The sequence below is a fragment of the Labrus mixtus genome, chromosome 5 (assembly GCF_963584025.1).
Source record: "Labrus mixtus chromosome 5, fLabMix1.1, whole genome shotgun sequence".
Taxonomy (NCBI): Eukaryota; Metazoa; Chordata; class Actinopteri; order Labriformes; family Labridae; genus Labrus; species Labrus mixtus.
The window spans coordinates 3,764,078-3,783,547 of record NC_083616.1 but is presented as its reverse complement, the minus strand read 5'-3'; positions in this window follow the sequence as shown (position 1 = coordinate 3,783,547).

The window sequence follows — 19,470 nt, the reverse complement described above, 5'->3', positions numbered from 1 at the left end:
AAATTATTAGAGTCAAGAAAAGGGGAAATAAATAAGGAGGAAGATTGTTGTTATACTTTGAACAAAGTCGAACTTAAAGGCAGGGATGGTCATTTTCTCCAGATGGACTTTTTAAGATTTTGTTTGAAATTGTCTTTAGGTCCTGACAGAGATTAATAACTCATGTGCTCTGAAAAAGGAACGAAGAAAATCTGTCATCTGTAGCAGTTGTAAGCCTGTAAAAACTTTGACCAATGTCTGCCACGAGGTACCAATCTGATGAACCAATCATCAAATCAAATCAATCAATCAAAGTTTATTTGTATAGCACATTTAAAAACAGCTTCATCTGACCAAAGTGCTTTACAGGCAATGCGTAAAAGCAAGAACTAATTAAAAAAAAATGAATCTATACATATGCACATACATACATATATATACACATATACACGTACATATACATACACATAATACACACACACAAATATATATATATGCACATACATATATACATGCAGCATACATACATATCACAAACACATACATGCCCTCATACCTACATGCACATGCATACATACAGATACATACCTAAGCTCAATATATGGGGTCTGTGTCAACTTGAGGTGAGTTTTGAGTTTTGATTTGAATGGATTTAACGAGTTGATTTGTCTGATGGAGGGAGGCAGTTGATTCCACAGACAGGGGCCAGCCACTGAGAAGGCACGGTCACCTCTGAGTTTTCATTGAGCTCGAGGGACTACAAGGAGCGACTGTTCAGAGGACCTCAGTGGGCGTGATGGGGTGTAGGGGGTTACAAGTTCTGTTAAATATGGGGGGGGCTAGACCATGCAGTGACTTAAAAACAAGTAATAGAATTTTAAAAGGGGTGATGTGCTCTTCCTTGCGTGTACCTGTTAAAAATCTTGCAGTGGTGTTCTGGATGTACTGTAGCCGTGAGAGGGAGGACTGACTGACTCCCATATAGAGGGAGTTGCAGTAGTCAAGGCGGGACGTAATAAAAGCATGAATAAGCTTTTCTGAATCTTGGAAAGATAAAAAAGGTTTTACTTTTGTTAAGGACCGTAGTTGGAAAAAGCAGCCTTTAACAACTGAGTTAATTTGTGTGTCGAATTTAAGGGTTGAATCAAAGGTGTTGGGCCTCAGCCATGTGGTTGGGACAAAGGACTCAGGCCTATATCACAGTCTCGAGCCTGACTAAAGTTATTTTGAAGGCAACTAAACAAAGGGGTCTTAGCCCAGCAACCCCCCAACAGAAACTAACAAATAGGTGTGAAAAGTGGGGGGGTTGGGGGTTTCTGAATTCTCTATCCTCATTGGAGGAGGCCTGAGGTAAACCCACAGGCAGCTCCAGTCTTTAAAAGCAATCACCAGGCATTGCTTCCTTCTCTTCAAGTGTTGTCTGCTGACACCAGAGGATACCCTCTCCAACAAGATGGACTCCAGCATTCGAGACAAAGCCTTTCCTCCTCTTGACTTACATAGGTTAAACTCCAGAGCTGAGGTTGCTCAGTATACGTAGCTCTTCACATGCTGAATTCAAGCATCAGAGGATTCAGCTGACTACTTCCACGGCATATTTTTAGGAGTTTTGGGCGCAATCAAATGCTATCAGGTTCGAGCAAAAAGAAGAGTTTCTTTCCTTTGATTTTTCGTAAGACGTCATTGAACGCAACTGGACAGGAGCGCTGAAGGAAGCCCACTGATCCCTGAATCCACAAGGACACATAAAGAACTCGGCTCCTGCAACCAGAAGACCCTACAGAGCAGCGCTCTGGTCGAAGATCTGAATCCCGCTACCCTCCTCCTACATCTGCCACGAAGGAAACCTGCCTGAATCTGTTGATTCAACATACAACAGAGTGACGATCTAACCAACTTTGCAACGATCACCAGGAGTTACCCCAAGTAAGAGCTTTGGTCTGGGCAGAAATAGTTTCAGAAATAGTTATGTTTCTTTTATAACCACTGATAATTATGCGTCATTGTTGACGACACGTCACATTCTGTTTATTATCTGTTGTCAACTGCTGCATTTGTTTTATTGTAATGAACCACTGTGTTCACCTATGTATGTAATGCTATGCTAGTTTACCTTCAGTCAACGGCTTTCACAATCAGAAAGACCAGTGTACCCGCCGTTGAATCAAAGTCCGGCCACTGGCTTTCTGGTGTTTAAGTAACAGTTACTGAACTCAGCTCAGAGAGCTCAAACTATTTCAAAAGGTAGCCACACGGCTTCTTTTGTTGTCCACCATTTTGTCACCATGTGACAAAGCCACATGGTGCATTGTCTCTCTCCACCATCTTGTTTTCTCTCTCTCTCTCTCTCTCTCTCTCCTCTACACACACACACACACAGTTATACACAGTTTATAATAGTTATTTGTTTGATTAAGTTCATTGATTTTTATTGGTGTTGCTTTGTTTAAATAAATTATGTTATAATTTAAGAGAGCAGTTGTTTGTGATTACTGGTGTATTTGCATTGTGATATAAGCTGGGTGCGAAGGCTTTGTGTATGGATTTCACACCTTCAATTTATTAAATATAGTTATTAATTATTAATAATATTAGTAATTAAATAACTGATTTGAGTGATATTTTGGTTATATTTCCCTGAGTACAGGGTGGTGCCCCAAAACGAGATTAAACATAGTTTAATTATATTTTATTTATATTATTAATAATTAAAAATAATTATTAAAGAATATAACCAAAGTTGACTTGATACAACCCCAAAAAAGGTTACGCCAAGATTTTTTGCATATGGTTTCACAAAAGAGGACAGTGGGCCAAGTTTTTTACAGATCCAGGGGACCGAACAGAAGTACCTCGGTTTTTTGTTCATTTAGTTTTAAGAAGTTTAGTGCCATCCAGTCTTTAATTTCTTTGAAGCAGTTGAGTAGTGGTTGCAGGGAGTGCGGATTAGTGTTTTTGAGCGGGAGATATAATTGTGTGTCATCTGCAAAACAGTGGAAGGATAGACCGTGCTTCCTTATAAGGAAGCACCCAGCGGCAGCATGTATAAGGAAAATAAAAGAGGCGATAGGACTGAGCCCTGAGGTACCCCACAGGTGAGGTTGGCCGAGGGGGAGACTTTATTTCTAAGGCATACTTTGAACCTTCTGTTTTCCAGGTAGGATTTGAACATATTTAGGGCTTGCCCCTGGATCCCAATCCAGTCCTTTAATCTGGTGATTAGTAGGCTGTGGTCAACCGTGTCAAATGCGGCGCTAAGATCTAAAAGTATTAAAATTGCACTGTCCCCATTATCTACTGCTAAAAATAAATAATTAAGAACTTTTAAAAGAGCTGTTTCAATGCTGTGGTTTTCTCTAAAACCAGATTGGAGTGCTTCAAATACTTGGTTATTGCTTAAGAATGGGTTGATTTGTTTGTAGATGACCTTTTCCAGGATTTTGGATAGAAATTGGAGTTTGGAGATTGGTCTAAAATTTGAAAAAATGTTAGGATCTAGGTTAGGTTTTTTCAGAAGATGCTGAACCATCGCATGTTTAAAGTCGGTTGGGAAGCATCCTGTGGAGAGGCAGCTGTTGATGATGGAGAGGATGCTGGTGCCAATAGTGCTAAATGTTTCTGATGTACGTCGCTTTGGATAAAAGCGTCTGCTAAGTGAATTGTAGAATTGTAGAATTCTTTCAGTAGGCGAGGGGGAATACAATCGGACGGGCATGTTGTGGGCTTCAAGTGACGGATTATTTCTCGCAGAGAGAGAGATATTGGATCAAATTGATTAAAAACCTGCACAGCTGAGGGAGGGTCAGGATGTGATGCAGAAGATGGTGAAATTCCTTTTTTATATCATTGATTTTTTTCCACAAAAAAATCTAAAAAAATATTGCAGGTTAATGTGGAGGAGGCTTGAGAGGTCTGGTCAGAGGGATTTGTCAGTAAGTTTATGGTTTTAAAAAGAACCTTGGGCCTGTTGGAGTTTTGTGATATGAGATCGGAGAACTATGTTGTCCTTGCTGCTTTGACAGAGTCTTGGTATTGGGCAAGGCAGTTTTTTACCAATTCATACGACACTTGGAGTTTGTCTTTTTTCCATTTTCTTTCTGCTTTTCTGCAGCTTCGCCAGAGAGCGGGTGGTGTCATTTAGCCAGGGCTGAGATTTTGCTTTTCCTTTCCTGGTCTTAAAAGGAGCAACTGAGTTTAGGATATTTGTGTAGGTGGAATTAAATAATGACAGCATTTCATCTGGATAAAGATGGTCAGAGGGAAGCTGCAGAGAGCGGATAACTTGCGATGTGGAAAAGGTGTTGCAGAAGTTGGTGATAGAGGTAGGGTTAATTGAGCGGAAGGGGTGGCTTGGAGCAAAGGGAGAAGTAGGTTTGCAGGGTAAGGGGGCTTCAAATAAGATGGGGCAGTGGTCAGAAAAAGCTGCAACCACATGGGTACAGGAGTTTACTTATACACAAAGACTAAAAACTAGGTCCAGGGTGTGGCCATGTTTGTGAATTGGCCCAGACACATGTTGAACAAGGTTGTAAGACTGTGTGACATTTAGAAATTCTGTAGCAAGTCTGTTTGAGGAGTCGTTAACTTGGATGTTGAAATCACCAGCTAAAAGACTTTGTCGAAGTTAAGAACAATAAAACACATAAAGTCAGATAATTCAGGTAGAAAAACAGGGTTTGGGCGAGGGGTGCGGTACAAAGTCACACATAGTACTGGCTCTGGGCAGCAAATTACAAACAGAAGTGTCTCAAATAATGACACAGGCTTAAAAGCAATTTGGCGACATTTAAATTTATTTCTAAAAGCGACAGCGAGACCCCCACCTCGGCCTGTGGTTCTTGGGGTGCTAAAATAGTCATAGGTTGGAGGACATAGTTCCAGTAGCTGAGACTGCTCGCCAGGTTTCAGCCAGGTCTCAGTAAGGAGGAGAAAGTCCAACTGAGCAGTAGAGATATAGTCATTCAGGATGAAGGTCTTGTTTGAGAGGGATCTCGCATTAAGCAGTGCCAACTTAATAAGAGTATCTGGGATGGTAGAGGTGATTAGGGGGGCATAGTCAACTGGCTTTAGGTTCCAGAGGTTTGCTGTTTTGAGGGCTGAGCTAGTGTTTTTCTTCCTTTGTCTTAAAATCACGGGGATATTACAGGGATGGTTAGTGGATGCAGTTGAGGCTGTGGTCCAGCAGGGGGAGCCTGTTCTTTCCAGAGATGGTGGGAGACTTTTATTGGGATCAAAAGTTTCCGTCGCATAGCCTGAATGTGTTTGTGTTGGCAAGTTGGCAAGTTCAATCATGAACTTCCCTGTGTTATGATAATGCGTTAGGAAGATTCACTTCAGTGTCTTTAGCGGTAGGCGTGGCTGGTAGGAGGAGAAGCAGGGTCAGTATTGATGACACACCTGAGGGAGGTGTGGTGGCTCTGTCTCTGTAATCTTCATTAGCAGCACCTGTGGAGGAGCCGGTGGAAATTGGTTTTGAGTTGAAGAGATGCCACGAGGACGCAGACACCTGAGAGACTGAATCTGAAGTAACGTTTGTTTTTGTTTCAACACTTCACGGGTTCTTTTTACACATGAACTAAACTGATATGAAGGAGAGGGCTGGCGGAGTAGATCGTACCCAAGTGGCTCCGTGGATCGGGCTGTCCGAGTGAGCTGGTCGCGGCACGTACAAGGATCTTTAGGGTGAGTCACCTACACACACCCCTCAAACAGACAGGACAGTTGCACACACATTCAGGTAAGGCAGGATACACCTTCACATTTATGCAACATGTAAGGAGAGGCATTAAGTTACGGGCTCACTGGCCTTAGCGTTAGGCGCTAGGATAGCATTTAGCTGTGGGGTTGTGTGTTAGCTCGTAACACCTGTCTCCCTGCTCGTTCTCTACCCCATGAATGTACTAGCCCACACTCAAACATGAGCTGATCGCCCTGGAGCAACAGCGCTCGGGCATGTAAGTGAGGGGGCGTGGCTTTTGAGGGAGCACAGAGGGGAGGGGGTGGGTGCAGACGGAGCACTGAGGGAACGCTACTTTCAAAATCATGATGTCTTTAATATAAACTTTAACAAATAAAACAAAGAGCAATTTTGTTTTTGTTGCATTTGAGAATACATAAAGTCCCATTACAGAGACTGAAGTTGAGAATAGAGAGTGAATATTACTATGAATGATATCCCACAAAAAGTTATCATACTTTTGTGAAATCTACGGAAGCCTTAAGTGGACATGCATCAATAGATTTAATTTGACTCAGTTCTTTCATCATAACTGACACTAGAGCTGGCCACACACTGGACGATTTTCAAATCTTAACTAATTTGAAAAACTTGTGAGACCACAGACATGAGGACAGTTTTAATCGATTTTTAACATTAAAATCTTCAAATGCACACACTAGATGACTCGGCCAAACCGGGAGACCAGACACTTGCAGTTTGTCGTAACAATTTCACAGACACAAGATCTCGAAGAAACTCGCTTGAACAAACTTGACTTCAGAAGAAAGACAGATATGGAGGACGATTGACGTCTTCAGCTGGCTCTCCTTCTGTGTGTTCTGTTTTGTAGCGAAAAACGAGAAAAACAACACGGATAAAATCCTGTCTGAGAAGTCGTATAATGTGCGGCTTTATACAAATTACAGTGCGAGTTGAGGGTGAGCTGTCAGAGTATGCACAGTTCGGTTGGTGTGGTGATGTTTCCAAATCTGCTCGCTCTCATTGCCTGCTTCAGGTATTCTGTCGGAGGTCGTCCAACCAGGAATCATAAATATCAAACATATTTAGAATTCCTGAAGTGGGAGGTTCTGACTCGATCAAAAGCAGTAAAATATTCGTATTGTCACCACACACTTGAGGATTATTTGCCCCCCTGATCGTTGTTGGGGGCAAATCGGGCCTAAAATCATCTAGTGTGTTAAGCTAGATGACATTGTCTTCATTGAGCGTTATGAGCAAAAGTCTGTGCAATACCTTCTCTGTTCGACATTGCACATATATGTTTATTTCTATCTATTGTTCATATCTACAATCCCCTGAGCTTTTGTACATAGATGATTATTTATTCTTTCCAGATGCTAACAGCTGATTGCTCATTGCTTATTTTAACTGTTAATTTAAACGTTTGAACATAAAGTCTAAACCTTTCAGAGTGAAAGGAAACAAAAAGTAATTGTTTGAGTGGAATCCAGTTATCGTGTGGGAGTTAAATCAGGCCTCGTCAAGTTGAGAATTTATAAAAATAATATGAACAAAGTGACTTTTAAAAGGGAAAGTTGTTAAACTACGTGAGCTGTCAAGATAACCGTCTTAAGTTTTAAAGAGCCCATATTATACCCCTTTTGGGGTTCTTATATTCAATCTATGTACCGACTAAAGTATGTTCACAATAGCTAAAGTTATAAAAAAGTGTCTGTTTTCATGTACTGCCGCTCCATGCACCGGCTCTCTTCTGACTCTCTCTAAGGCTCTGAAGTGCCCACGTTCAGAGTCCCCACGTGTGCCAAGTCTGATCTGATTGGTCGGCCTGTCGGCTCTGCCGTAATTGGTCAGTCGCTCAGCACAGTTCTCGGAAATGTCCCGCCTCTTTTACCATATTGGGAATGCAGCCACTGGCTCCTCCGAGGGGAGTATAAACATTAGATTATTATTAATAATCTTAATTAATTATTAGATTATTTGAATTTTTGCACATAGATGTGCCTGAACATGCACAGGACACTATGAAAACACACTAAAGAGCATATAAAACCAGAAAAAGCATAATATGGGACCTTTAAATTACTCTTACTTTGTGTTTATATGAAGAAACCTGGACTGTGCGATTGGTGTATTTCTTCCCTCATGGTTTCTGACACTTTGATTACACACAGTATGAGTTTGCTCGTTCTCAGTTTGAGAGATCCTGATTAAAAGCTCTGTAGTCTCTGTCTATCAGTGAGGCTCATCATGGCAGTGTTCGTTTTATGACCCATAATGTAGGCCTGATATATTTCTGTAGGAGTTCTGTCCTCTCACAGTAGTTCTAATGTTGGAAAATTTGGAAATTAAATGAGTCACTCATGATTTTTTGCTTTAAAACCAAATTAAGGAAAGTACTCTAAATGATGAAAGCACACAGTATGATGGTGCCAAACATAGACTGTAAATATTAATGGACCGAGCCTGAGTGATGTCACCCATTGGAGTCCCATCGATGGCGGCCTCCATGCTGGAAATCCTGTCTCAGCCTAACTTTCAGTCAACCTAATGTTCTAAATCCTGAGGCGGGTTTTAAGCCTCTTGACGAACCTTTACATCACGCCCACTTGTCAATCATGTCAGCTAAGCGCCTAACTATGGATAACATGTATCATTCATCAAATTAAAACAGAGCCTTTAAAAAAACTACACATAATCAGACCTATAATGTTGTTTGAACCAGGCTGTAAACATGTTCATTTAAGCTGTAAAAACTGTTTCTTTGAATGGGTGTGTATGTGACTTCTGGTGTTCCTGGAGCCAGCCTCTAGTGGACACTCGATGAACTTTTACAAGGATTTTACACTTCTGCATTGGCTTCATTTATCAAGACCGGAGGTTACTGCTTGTGTCAAACAGATATATATTGTAATATAATCAAGAACACAAACACAACAACAACCACTCCAGTGGAAATTACTCTTACTAACAATGCTGCTTTTACAACTCATTTTTAATCTACAGTTGCCTTTTGACTGTGTTATCGGTTTCCTATGAAGGAAGGCATCTAAGTTCTCAAGTTTCGTTTAAATTCAAACTCTAAAAGTCATCGAAACTCGATCCAAATGGACTTTCAGTCTTCAAGATCCTCAAGTCCAGTTCCCTCTGGATCAAGTTTTGATTTACCATGACCTGTATGACTGAGAGCCTACACAGACATCTAAATGTCATCATTTATTTCTTTATTTTCACTTTTCTAACATTCACTTTAAATGGGACATTATTATTCTTTGACAAATGTTTTAATTACACAGTTAACTCTGCAAACCGAGCTGTGTCTGTGTGTGGGCTTTAACAGTGAGTCGTTAAGAGACCTCTGAGTACGGTCTCGTAATGACCAGGGGGAGTTTGGTGCAGGGCCACTAATATTATTTGTTTCTATTGAACTTTTTTCAGGATGCGTATGAGTGCTGTCAATAGGTTAAAAAAATCAAATTACGGGCTTCATTAATACATCTACATGTGATTATCAGAATATGAGAGTGTGGTTAGATTACAGGTAGAGTTACTGTTTAACCCGTGTTCTAGTTGGTTATAGCTTCCACATTTTAATTTATTTATGTTAAGAGTTAATTCTCTACTTTAATCTGATCAAGTTGTTTTTCTTGAGTTCTCATCCCTGCACACACACACATGCTGTACCTCTGCTGCTTGCCAGTCTCAAAGTTTTTCTTCCTACACGTGGATCAGTTTTCACAGCATGTGAGTCGCATGTGGAGGAAGCTTCTTGTCAAAGACGTCACAAAAATATTGCTTCTGAACTGCATCCAGAACGAGTAGATTTATATTGAACGAGAAAGATTGCACAACACTAGATGGATGAAAGGTAGGCTGTAACTCAGCATGTTTCCCTGTATGTGTTCCTGGCTTTTCTGAAACAGCCTTCTATACTAGTACATACTGATTTGGCTGAAATACAGTATGCTAACAAATGTGAGATACACAGAATGCCAAAACTACCCTGACACTGTACTGATTTGGAAAAAAATGATTATCTAAAGTATGCATCAGACCAGTCTCCCTCGTATACTTTTTCCCACAATTCAAAGTACCAGGTCAGATCGAAATGATTGACATCCAGCAGATGGCGGTAATGCAATGCTTATGGATGCCAACAGAAGAAGAAGAAGAAATGACAGAAAACTACTGTAACAAGGAAAATAATCACGATCAGATCAAACTACGCAAACACACCAACAATTATCTTTTTTGATTCTCAAAAACAGAAAAATCTAAATTAATCCCTTGTCAGCTTTTCTCAGACTGTAAGTGGAAGCTACACTGTAGCAACGTTTACCATCTGGGCTGTTGTTTACTTCCTCCAAGATCAGAAACTAGCTTAGCCTGGCCTGGCATAATAGAAAATAACCAGCGACTGCTGTGATTCTACATACTATTATCGAACGTAGCATGCAGAATTATGTTCGATATATGGTTTCAGAAACAGCCTGTGTGTGTTTCTCTGTGGAGGCAGACAGACAGAGGAGGGGAGATCGAGGGCAGACTGTCTTAATCGATTCCAGATGGTGTTGATTTCTCAAAATGGATAAAATAATAAAAATAAACAGCCCATAACATGTTTGGCATGTATTTTCATCACATTGACATACATCCATTTCATGGGACAATTGTCGTTGACATTTTAAAACACATCGTCTCCCATTCTCCTCCATCTGATGGCCAGAATGATATACGATTATAGCAGGACTGTTGTGCAAGTCAATTTCTCAATTATTCTGTTGTGATTGTAATTAAAGTATGTCCACATGGTAAATGGATTACATTTAAAAGTGCACAGTTAAGAAGCCCTTACAGCAGAGGCAAAATAAATGACCTGACATTTCCATAATGGCCGGCTATAACTCTGTGAGTCGTTTTCTTTCATTTATAGCGCCTGTCATTCTAGGCTGCTCCTTCAGCATACAAATCCATCCATATATTTCCCTCTGAAAACTCATCATTCATAAGCTATTACCAAGGGTGTGAATTAAAGAGGCTGTGTGCGTCCTCTGTGCAATTTCCTGATCACAAGTGGCCTACTTTTGAAAGTCAAGAGCAAAAATTGAAAAAAGCTTCTATTTTCTCCAACTTTACAGGGATCCTTTCATTGACTTTAGAAGAACTTTTGTTTGTCGTCATGTCATGGAAATCTCAGATGCCTCTTTTTGGCATGGTTTAATGCACACTCCTTGAATCTCTGACTTCATTTCAATGCAGCTTGGCCTCCTCCTTAGTCTGCTCTTATACTACAAGTGCACAGTTTGATCAGCATCTTGTCTCCTATTGCTGAACTCAGCAGAAGACCTGAATGGGTTGACTGTTCACTTGCTGCCAGTGGGGGGCAGAAGAGATCTATATTTCTTGCCTTTGTAATCTAGTGCCTGTGATCTAATTTGGGGGCAGGAGGTGCTGAGAGTACCTTTAAACTCCACCGCCTCTACAGCTTCAGACGCATCAGGGAAAGGCTGCTGCTCCCAAGGTCAGGTGTCTCAAGACTATCACTGTAGCCCCTCCTCTCTTCCAGGGAGAGCTGCTGGACTAATTGCCCTCCGTTGCCACGGTAACACTGACAATGAAGACGCATAATGACTTGCCTCTTAGGACTATCTGATATGCATCACTTTTAAGATCCCATATGGTAACTGTCCAAAGTAGGACTGTTTGGAAGGAAGCTCTCTGTATTCTATTAGCCTCGTCTGATGCTGTGGATGAGACGCAGTGTGTTGGCAAAGTGCATCTAAACCCCCCCCCCACTCCTCCTCAGTATAGCTGTCAGATCACCAGCAGGGCAAGCTTAGTCAAGGATATCGAGTTTACTCCCTCACTTTCTTTTGTGTTTGCTGGCTGATGGGGCTTAATCTATTAAGGGGATTTGAGCTGGTTTGAAATTGAGGGCAGAGAATAAGCGTTCTTACTGTCAAGAAACTCTGCAGGAACATGAGGTGGGGGCAACTTGAGTTGTGAGCGGGAAAAACTCATTAGCTGTGAAAGCTGTTTAGCAGCTTCATTCAGTGAACGTGCAGATAAGCGCTCTACACAAGCTCTTGACACCAGAAAGCATGGATGACATATTTTCAGTAATCACTGAGCCATAGAAACATTCCCCCTCTCCCCGACCCTTAATCAACCTCACCTCAGCTACTCATCCCTTCAGGCTGTTGTACCAGCTTTATGCAAGTTTAAAGGTATCATTAGTTTGAGTTATCGTAGGAGTTACACTTACAGCTGATTTATGGTCTACGTCAGATATACATACTCAGACTCAGAAAACGTTATTTATCGCAAAGGACGTACCCATACAGACGGAGGCTTCTGCCGGTACTCTCCATGTTTTCTGGAAGCTGAAGATATGGACCAAATGTTGCAAAACCACCTGACATTTTGGGTCCAGTATCGAGCAGTGAAGTCAGTTCAATGTGGGTTCAAGATTCAAGGTTTTTTTTTTATTGGTACCAATCGGCAACCTCTGGTGTTGAAAAATTAAGCCCATAAAGAAGTGCAAATTCCTGCAATTCCTCGAGTGTCCTCTTGATGATGGCTCAAGGAACACAGGAAGTCACATACACACCACAGCCAAGAACAGCATAAATAAACATGTTTACAGCCTGGTACAAAAAAATGTAATAGGTGTGATTATGTTTTTTTTTTTTAATAGGCTCTGTTTTCATTTTATGAACGATACATGTTATTCATAGTTAGGCGCGTAGCTGACATGATTGACAGGTGGGCGTGATGTAACGGTTCATCAAGAGACTTAAAACCCGCCTCAGCTCCAGCTCTCAGCCTGTCGTTAGGTTGACTGATTTCCAGCATGGCGGCTGCTGTCGATGAGCCTCCAGAGTCCCCTGCAGGAACAGATGGCAACGTCACTCAGGCTAAGTCCATTAATATTTACAGTCTATGGTTGGTACCTAGAAAGGTTAATTCAGGAGATTCAGCGTTCCAATAGCTATATGGTTGGTACCTAGAAAGGTTAATTCAGGAGATTCAGCGTTCAAATAGCTACACAACAACACAAATCAAAGGTTTAAAAGACCAGACAGAATACATTAGAACAAACATTGTCGATTACATCAGGTCGTAGCAAAGTCCTTAAACAGACACCCACTCAAGAGTTTAAAATGTGCTGGCATGATTAAACTGCATCTTCTCGTGCTAGCTTTGTTAGCTGCAGTAACAAAAGTGTTCATGTAGCATTTTGTTCTCCCCTTTGGAGCAACAAACCGTATCTCCTTGTTTAAGGGATGAGACTATCACGGAGACTAGAGCTCGCATTACACTGCAGCTGTAAAGAATAACGATCTGACAGGTTGGATTGAGACTCGCCTAGAAGTTCTCATATCTGCTCGCATATTTGACGATTAAGATTAAGTTTTTGTTTTTAAAAGTCAGGTTACCAAACCATGAAACAAGAGGAAAAGACAGGACCGATTCAATGAAAGCTCTATAAAACAAAACCATCGAGGTTTTATCAAACCTGTGTGATCAAACTACAAATGAAAAAGAGATTAAAGGAAGTCATGTTTTTTCAGAGCATCACATTGATACACTATGGAATATAAATAATTGTGACTCCTCATACTGTAATTTATTATTTTTTTCTCTCTTGCTCATTATTTTTTATTTTAACTAAAGTTTTATGAACCACCTGAACCCCAATCACAGAGAAACAGAATAAACTACATGAGCAGTCATATCATCATATCAAAAAAACAACAACCCACTTGCGGTATAAGCCACACCCACTTCCTGGTTTCTACAGGATACAGATAGATCATCCTTGAACAGATACAGATAATGACGTCTCTGGACACCCCTAGTGCTTAAGTGCATAACCTTCATTAAAGAGCGACATGTCACAGAGAGCCAATGTTACAATCTGAACTTCCAGGAGTACAAAAAAAATTACAGCAGCTCTGTTTCTGACCTCGGAGGGAAAACTTAGCTTCATGTTGTACATTATGTTCTACTAGTGGCACCCAAACACCAGCCGCTGAAAATAGATGATGAGGACAAGATGAAGAGGAAACAAATCTCCCAGCACCCAGGATGTCACGATTCCACTGCACTAACTCTAGTGGAAGTCGAGTGTTTGGCAGCACATTGAGTCAGAGACAGGTTTCCCCAAGGGGACAATGAAGTGTATATCATTTAGTATAGTATCGTATTGTATCGTAGCACTACAGGCGGGACTGGCATCCCAAACTCCTTTTATGCCTGCTGGACATCTTCTGGTATCCAATGGGTCTAGTGGTGTGCAAGTTCTCACTTCAAAAGAGTTAGCTCAAGGTTCACTTAACACAAAGTAAAATTAGTTAGTTCACATTTATAGTTTACAGTCCCAAAAGTGAACAAGTTCACCGCATTGGTTGTTTTCTGGCTGCGCTGAGCTACACTTGTTTCAGTAGAGCCTCCTTCATCATTTCATGTAGTCATTATTCACTCCCAAGTTTTACTCACATTACGTTCTTTTACGGCTATTAAAATGTCTTGGTTTTATTGATATCATAAGGGTCGATTCTATACAAGAAAGGGTGAACAGTGGTTTGCTCAACTGTACATTTGAACCAATTCACGTCAATAAATGATGCATTTAAATCACTCTTCACTTTACAGGCTGTTAACCATACTCATACAGAGGTAGTTTAAGGTGTTATACATGTTTGGGGGGGGGGGGGGTGGGCTTTCAGAATCTTATAGGAAGCAGAATGGGTGGGAAAGACTGAGATTTGGATCGCACAAGATTAACAGGGCAAAGTGGGGGACCATTTCTGGCCTGTTTTTCCTCCTCTTGTGGGGAGAAGAAAGGATAAAGGTCTATCTTTTGATTGACATGGGAATCAGAGACAACCTTGGGAGAAAGCCCGGTTTGGGTTGTAGCATTACATTACTGTCATCTGGTCTAAACCTGCAAAAGTCTTCCCATGGACTGACGGGGCTTGTATCCCCCCCCCCCCCACTCCTCTTGCAGATGTCACTGACAACAGACATCTTGAATGAAAGCCATCACAGGTTCCCCAACTCGAGATTTAAAAGGGGTCGCATTGACGACCATGCAGGAACCACTCAAAGTGGAACTACAGGGGATCTGTAAGCCCTGAGCCTCCGGGCACCCTCCAAAATTATGTAATTAAGATTTTACAATCCTCAGGAAGTTTCCACTCCCCAACACAGGCTGCCTTAATGACTGGCACCATACCATTATGATTCTATGCTTTCAGTGTTTGTGTGTCTGTGAATAAGACCATGTGAAGTCAGGGCTATCAGAACAAGTTGCTATTCTTCTGTCCGTATCCTCTGCAGGGAGGTGATGCCTTGACCCACCAAGGCTGTATATCCCCAGGGAGAAGAACAACTCCCTGGAGGGGGGCCACTGCGCTATACTCAACTTTCCTTCAGTGAATGGTGGAGCAGGGGTGGGTTCTGACCTAAATCCTGTACCTCCATGTTTGACCTGCTGAGCCACTATGGACAGGTCTGGCCTAGCCTTCCTACTCCAAGCTGTCATGACAAAGCAATTCATGCAAAGGGCAGGTTCCCCTCGGCCTGCAGAGTCGTGGCCACAGCCCAAGCAGGACACAAATTACTGTCAGCACATTTTTATGTTTTGTGTTTTTGTGTGTACTGTGACTAGAATCACGATGGTTTCATCCCGAACACTTTGTTACACTCCCGTCACAGCACTGAAGCACAGCACAGCTACACCTCATGCCTGCTCAGTGTATTTGTTTTCACCTGGAAGTCTCAGCTTACCCTGCTGCTTCACATCAAACAGCATACACTTCCACAAGTGAGCTACACCCGAGCACATCAGTGTGTCTTGCCATACACAATCCACCAAACTGTTCCAAATGTAAATCTCATGTTGGCACCAGGCTGCACAGTTTGTGGGAATGCAAAAAAAAAGGCAATATGCTTGTACAGCAGGTATGCAGGTGTCAGTTAACCCACTTCTCGATATGCTTGCTAGGAAAGCCATAGTTGTGAATTTTTTGTGGAAATCTCTGAACTCAGAGGTTGTGACTCTGGAAAAACTTAGACAGTTGAGGGATTCTTCTTTTACTGCACAAATGGTGAAATCTATCAGAACTTTTGGGAGTTGACTATAATCTAGTCTTAAAAAGATAGTATGATGGACAATTATCACACTTTTGAATTGGTAGCAATGAGCATGGCTTTATTTCACATATTTATTGGCTTTCACCTGTCTTTCACTTGTCTTTCACTTCGCTTTCACTTGTCTAACTTCGTTATTGATGTCACAAACTCCTTTATTACATGGACCAGCCTTGAAGCATTACTGTTTGTTTGTTTGTTGTGTAATGTTTGCTTTTTAGTCTCTTGGAATTGAAAAAAGTAATAAACAGAATTTACAAAAAATCGGACAAATGTATTGTTCTGCAAAATACACTTCATGTTTTTCAAACACTAATATGTGTCTCTAGTCTGTCTACAAACCCCCCAATGATGACATAGTCCATCCTCTCCGTCTTTTTCCTGCTCCACTTTTCAGAAAATGTGTGCTCAAACAGGCCGTTTGGAGATTTTCCCTTCATGACATCACAAAGGGCAGTAACCCCTCCCCCAGGTGGATGACACTCCCACAGCTAGGTGTTTGTTCTGCCCTCTGAGTCTGCCTCAGCAAAGCACAAGACACCCGAGCCCTTCCAGAGAGGGAGCGTGGTCAGACACAGCTCATTTACATATTTAATGGTACAGACACAGAAACAGCCTGTTCTGAGCAGGGCTGAAATAGAGGGGTTTATATGATTATATGATCAAATACAGGATCAGAGTGGATTTACAACAAGAAACTTCACAGACATGTTTTGGGGAGCTCTGCCTTATTTAAACTAGTTGAAAAGGAGGAGGATATGTGACCTTTAAAGTTTTCATATAATGCAGATTGATGCATGTTGATAATGAAGTTAGCAGTAAAGTGTTTATATTTTAAAATCCGACCAACAAGTTAGATTCCTGGGATGTCTGAGTCCTCTGACATGTGTCATGACTTTCCTATAGACCTGTTAATGCGTCTTACATCAGAGCCTAAGCTGTGAGGGGCTTTGTTGAAGGCTTTGCACTGGATACATAGTCATGAATATTTCATGGTTCACACCTTTAATGTTTATTTCATCTGTCAGCATAGTCTGCTGGTTACGTTCCCCTTCTTACATGGAAAGAGCGAATACACAAGGGGGGAAGTGTTTGACAGTTTATTTGTATCCAGACATCATAAGGACTTCAGCATGACTGTAACACATTAACGCAGCACGTGTTGGGAAGGTGAAAGAAGAGGAACACTCAAACTGTGCTCAGTGGGGTGAGAGCTGAGCTTCTTTTTTGAATAGAATTGACACATTCGATATAAGTCATTTTCAAGTTCACTGAATTCACTGAACCTTTGCATGTTCATTGCTTTTAAATCACATTAGTTAACATTGACTTTTTATGCAATCCTAATGTAAGAGCCCCATCTGTGCAGGGGAAGCTAACTGTATCAATGAATGAATGAATTAAACCTTTATTTCCCCTAGGGGAATTTGCCCTACACCAAGAGCATAAAACACTATTCAAACAAATACAGGACAGCACATAAAAAAAACATTAAAGCATCACATGATTAAATGATGGATTTCAGTAGCCAGCTAAATAAAGTGCAGAGTGCCGAGTTCATCCTGTATGATCAGAGCTTATTAAGCAGCTGAATACTGTGTGGTACAAAGGATGTGACGCCTCTTTCAGTCCTCATCCTGGGCATTCTGTACCTGCACCCTGAAGTCAAGAGTTCATACTCTGACCAAAGGGGGTGAGGAGGGTCAGCTGTAATCTTGATGGCTAAAATCAGTGTGTACTGGTCTGTCAAGTAAGAAATGCTGCACATTTGCTTCCTAGTTATCTTGCTGCCGAGTTTAACAACCTTGTCCAGTTTGTTCTTATTTTGTCAGGACAATGATCCTCCCCAACACTGAATACAAAAGGTCAGCACACTTTCAATGAAACTCTTGTAAAATAATTTCAGCATAGTGCTGTCAACATTCAAATTTTATTTCCTCACAAAATAGTGGCACTGTTGAGCCTTTGCAAATCTTGCATTTGTGTTGGTGTTCCACGTCAGTTTGTTATCAATTATTGATAACAAAGTATTATGGGTAAATTTGTTCACATTCATTTCACACCAATTAGGATTCTCTGCAAACCAATTTTCAACATGCTAAATTTTTTTTGACAAACACTTTGAAGCTGAGTTTAAAAAATATTGATTGTATCTCAAAAAATTGTGCATTTAAAGGAAATCAATTAAATTCACTTTCACTGTTAATGACGTCAGTCGGGACACCTATCGAATAGCGCTGTGAAATGTGTAGTTCAAAAACGTCCTTATTTATCTGATACTGGTGTCAGTAAAATCCCTCATTTCAACCTCTGCCTGAAATGCTTCATTTCAGCTGCTGTCTTTTTAAGGCCCGCCTCCCATCGTGCCCAGTTTCCTCTGATTGGTCAGCTCTGTTTGCAGTCGCAGGGACATTTGAGTGAGCTGTTGGGTGGGCGTGTCCTACGCCTTTGCTCCATGCTTTGCTCTGATACATCGGCAGAACCTGAACCTTCAGGTTCTCGCAAAGTCCCACAAAGTTTTGTTACGTCTTGTTTAGAGCAGCACGAAACCAAGTTCGAGGATTACACCAATGTAACATAGTTAACAAGGTCTGGATTAAATCCAGCTAAATTGCGCAACAATGACATCTGCTGTCAGAAATAAGCAACTGCAGCTCAGTGCCAGAGTAGAAATCGCAAGGTATTATGGGTAATCCCTCAACAGCAACGAAGGAATTACCGAGGGTAACTGTCTGTGAATGACTCAGAGAAATTAAATTTAAAGTGTTGTTAATGCACATACAAGTAAAGATGGCTATATCTGGTTAATTGTGATTAGTTTCAACTCTAATTTCGCCATGTTTTTGATAAGCTAAAGCTCTGTTTTTGTATGTTTTGTCCATTTAAATGTTCGCTAAAAGATCGCTAGCTAACATTAGCATTTTACCATCTTCTAGGCAGGTGTATGTGCTGTAACGTCGAAGATTCACCTTTCTACTCTGTTTGTCTTATTACAATGCAGGTATGTTGTGCTCTGCCTTAAGTTAAGAAATGTTGTTCAACAACACAAAGGTTTACTATTTGATGTAATTAGCCTTTGCTAATTTTTATATTTTGTAATGTGATGCAAGTTAAAAACAATGCACTATTTCTGCCAGTATGTTTAAGTTTAATTATCCACCATTTGATCACAGTATGCTGCCATGTCCTGTAAAGATTATAGATACATTTATCTATTTTATAGACAGATGTAATAAATGGATGTTACAACCCACATGTGGGGCTTCAGAGACTGATTCACTGAAGATGGCCTACTATCACATAGGTCACACCAACAACTGTAGTTCAGTATGAGCAACCAACTTTGTAACATTATATGCATTTAAATGAATCAGCAGAATAGATTTCCTTTGACACGTTTAAAGTTATGAGAATAAGATTTGTAATTGGTCCCAGTAATGTATCCTGTTAAATGTGCAGTTATCTTTTGATTGAGACTACTACTACTACTACTACTACTACTACTACGTGCCAATGTACACACCTGGCTGATGTGGAGACCATATTTCAGGCTTTGTTTCTTAGAATAAAATTGGAATTGTAACATTTTGTTTTTTCAGGTCATGAAAGTCTTTCTGCAAGTTTTAAATGGTTCA